Below are 4,687 nucleotides of genomic sequence, written 5' to 3' on the forward strand. Positions count from 1 at the left end.
GTTTGGCGGCCTCTGATTGGCTGGCACCGGGAGGTAGGCAGCTCCCGGCCAATCAGCGGCCGCCAAACTTAATGTGAACCAGCTATAGTGCTTGTTCATATGGACCGGGCGGAATTGCCTACGCCACGCGTGAAAACGGGGACTATAGTTGCTTCGGCGCCGAGATTTTATTTGATGAAATTGAAAAAAGTCCAGCAATGTGGGTACATGAGATCAGATGATTATCACAAAATAGTCAAGGAAAAGTATTGGGTTAATGAATATGTTGCCCACATATTTATTAACCGAATAGAAAATGAATCGCCTAATTACCTTTTCGCACATAGGGACTTGAATTCATTGGTATCTAAATATATGCTTTTGGAATTAACTACAAATATTTAAGTGATTTATTCATGGCGCCTTATATAGGAATAAGAACGCCAATTTCGTTAAACTTGTCTGCGAAGGTTCACAATATTTAAAGCGATTTAATCATTCCCCGTTCAGTAACAATATACACGCTTTAATCTCTTCCCGCACGGTTGCATTAGATAAATGATACAAGAGAAATATACAGGGTGTCCATAAAGTCCTAGTACCATTACAAGTATTTATCAATTGTAAAGGTACTGGGACTTTGTGGACACCCTACACGTTCAGCCTAAACAAGAAGAAATTCCATAGTTGCTCACCTCACCGATAGATGTCTCTGTCTCGAGCGATGTCGTGATGACCCACAGACAGAAAACCCTATGAGGCAACAGGCACACGAAGAACACCGCTACCACCGTCCCCAACATCACAACTACCTGTAAAAGTTGGAAAGGTAGATAAGTGCTCGGTAATTGTCACTATCATCATCATTATTTCAGTAGACGAAACCCATTCACATGGAACAAGCACACCAAAGGGGCCACTGACTTGAAATTCAAGCTTCTAGAGGGAATGTTGGTTTCAACCTCCCACGGCAGACCCCCACACTGCATCAGTGACTATTCGTGATTAGTGATTTCTCATCGCCCTGGGGGAGATGCGAACACGTGACATCTGAGTGGCAGACCACATCACAAACCACTATATACCAGCGGGCTGATAATAACACAACAATAATCAATGCAGTCAAAGCAAAAGTAAGACAAATCTTCTAGTCGTGTCTGCCGTTTTATTTTTTTTTTTTTTTTTTTTTTTTTTTTTTTTTTTTTTTTTTTAGACAACCGTTCTGCCATTTTTCCTATCCAGAGATAAAAGTTAAATATATCTCAGTTTAACCAGACCACTGAGCTGATTAACAGCTCTCCTATAGGGCCCGAAGGATTAGATAGATATTTTCACGTGGCTAGGAACCAATAGGTCACCTAGCAACGGGACGTACTGCTTATTGTGGGATCCGAACCACATTATATCGAGAAATGAATTTCTATCACCAGAAATACATTCCTCTGATTCCGCGTTGACCGAGCCGAGAATCGAACTTCGGACCACCGGATTGGTAGCCGAGCGCGAAAACCACTCGTTCAATGAGGATCTCCTCGCCAGAGATGAATAAATCAAGAACAATTCTGTGAAGAGTTGCAATGGAAAAAAAAATTCAGGTTACTATGCAAATGTCATGGTATTTTGTATCTTTCTATTAAGTGAAAGCTTTGTTAACTAAAAGTTCTCCGTTCGCTTTAACCTGTTTACGGCAAGGAATGACATCGCCATTATCAAAGACATAGTATAGCAGATTAAAATTCTGAAATCCCAGCGGACCGTATCATAAAAAAATATGATAAAGGATACGAAGGTAGGCATTTGGAATTTATGGAATTCAGGCCATCTTCTATGCATACTAATATAAGAGTAGTCTCTACACTTTGATATCACGGTCCCATTTTTTGAAGAATTTCATATTTTGTACCTGGCATGTTCACAAAAAAAAAATACTAATAATAATAATATTTCTTCGATGTCAAAATTCAAATGTCAAGGGTAGGCAAAGCTATTTTCTACTTATTCCCGCAGACCAGGCAATAGATATCTACTAAGAGGAAAATGGTATAGTTGTAAGAGAAACGAATCATGTTATCATCGACCATGTGTTCAATAAACTCTGTTGTCGAGATTTGTAGAAAAAAAGATAAATGACATTCTAATTGTAGTGAGGTATTTTGAAATGCAATAAGTTAATATATGTACTGTCGGCCAAAAAACTCGTGGCAGAGTTTCATAATTTTTTGTTCGTTCACTGCCTGACGCACGATTCATGCCTTATTTATCTATTTTCTTTTCAAAGATGAAGAAATCATGTGTAATGACGTTAAAACAAAAGTCACTGATATCTTTGTTTAGAACATTATGTTATGTTATTGTGTAAAACTATTTTCCATATAGCAAAATTGACGTGAACGAAACGAAGTGATAAAAAAACGTCATATCACAACCATAGATATACATTACCAAATAGATAGGAGACACCTATCACTAGTAGTATCACATAAACATAGTCCTTAAATTATCATTTCGATATTAAGTTGAAGGTAGTTGAACTATTTCATTTGTTAAATTTTACAGAAAACATTGGAATCTCATAAACGCTATCAAATTTAAAAACAAAAAGAAAAAAAAACGATATCGTAACATTGTGAACCAGGCGACCTCACTCTATTGCTTTTGATTTCATGTGCACGGGAATCTAATGTCAATGTGTCGTTTTATCGGTCTAAGAAACATCCCTCGATGAGCGAGAGAAATCATTGCACTGCATTCGGTGCAAGTTCCTGTTGGAGAGATATCAAGAAAGCTTAATAAACCGGAGAGAATCATACATAGATGAATAAAATTATTTAAAGAACGGCAAAATTTAGATTATGGGCTTAGAGGTTTGAACACCTCGGAGCACCACAAGAGAGCAAGACAACATTCACTTGTGAACTTTGAATTCTAATGCCCTCGTCACGACATTGCTGAACCAGGAATCATAACTAGCTCTACGCTTATGACTGGTGTCTGATGAATACTTTAGATGGAGAGGAAGAGAATTTTAAATCTACACTCGAAATCTTTGATAGTTGTCTAATGAATAAGTCTAATGAATAAGCAAACTTATCTTTGATGGATGAGAGATTCAGTTAGGCTTACTCTTTTTGTTTTGTTTTTATCCGGTGGCCAGTGAATACCACGGATAGGGAGGGAAACAGTTTCAACGATGCATGCATTTTTTTCTTCAAAACCTGAAGAATACATTTTATTGGGAGATACTTTATTAACATCGGCCTAATCCTTCCATCACTCCTATACTCCACCTCCGTTCTCTTCTACTCTCAGGCGACTTGATCCGACTTCTCGCTACGAACTCCATCGTGCCGAAAGCATCACAAATGATAACGGTAATTTAAAAATTCTCCGTGCCGACAATTAATTTCTATTTAGAAGAAATGAATAGCTACAGATAGATCAACCTTAGAAATGTTTAGTGAAGTAAGCGCTCGTCAGTTTTGACTCCCACAGCTTTCCAACGTGTCCAAATGAACAGGATGATATGCAAGGAATTCGATAAAAATAAGACGGATTATATACGTTTGATTTTTTATGTATTGCTTTTGACTTTGAATAGCTAGGTCTGAGTTAATTATGTTAAGCAATTATGAAAAGGATAAGAAGAAAAACGGGAATAATCAAATAAAGCAGATTAATATATATATATATATATATGTATATATATATATATATATATATATATATATATATATATATATATATATATATATATATTTATAGTCGATTTAAATATTCATTAATATTACGTATCCGAGAGAGTATAATGCTGAAAATAAGACCTAGGCTAATCTTGTGGGAAAATCAGAAGTCCAATTAAGGTCCACTAAATGTGTCATGCAAATTATTTTATTGATCAAAGGACAAAATTAGTAATTAAACATCGTTTTCAAAGAATGTTAACGCCTTGATGTATTATTTATCGGCTGTAGGAGACGAAATGACAACACCCCAGTGCAGTACGATACGTTGAGTCAAGACTCGAGCGGCAGCAAAAGCCAACTTCAAAATCTTTGGTATACTGTCACGAAGCTAGAGTTGAGAATAAAATTAGAATCGTGGACCCATCGGTATATCCTCACTTTGCAAAATGATTATCTTTAATACGTTGAATAAGTCTACTCAATTCTAATGTAATTTATTTCAAGTATACACCTTTGAAAGGATATTTTATTTATTGTTAAGTAAATAATCTGGCACCTGCATATGGCAATATTTCCATAACGAACAATGAATTAAGAAAACTACGCCAATTCTTCGTTGGCCGTCTGTACATATATATATACACATATATATATATATATATATATATATATATATATATATATATATATATATATATATATATATATATATATATATATATATATATATATATATTATATATAGTATATATATATATTTATATATATTTATATATATATATATATATATATATATATATATATATATATCTTATATTTATTTATATATATATTGTATAGAAAAAAGAATAAAAGCATTCCAATTGTAGCAAGTTATCTTGAAATACAATAAGTTTCATATATATATGGATATATATATATATATGTATTATATATATATATATATATATATATATATATATATATATATATATTATATCTATATATATATATATATATAATATATATATATAAATTTTGAGTCT

The 4,687-nt window shown here is 33.9% G+C and overlaps 1 pseudogene; it reads right to left on the minus strand.

Annotated features, from left to right (window-relative positions):
* Positions 1 to 4,687, minus strand: part of LOC135218018 (uncharacterized) — an 86,865-nt pseudogene that overhangs the window by 4,059 nt on the left and 78,119 nt on the right.

The sequence above is a fragment of the Macrobrachium nipponense genome, chromosome 9 (assembly GCF_015104395.2).
Source record: "Macrobrachium nipponense isolate FS-2020 chromosome 9, ASM1510439v2, whole genome shotgun sequence".
In the NCBI taxonomy this organism is placed as follows: Eukaryota; Metazoa; Arthropoda; class Malacostraca; order Decapoda; family Palaemonidae; genus Macrobrachium; species Macrobrachium nipponense.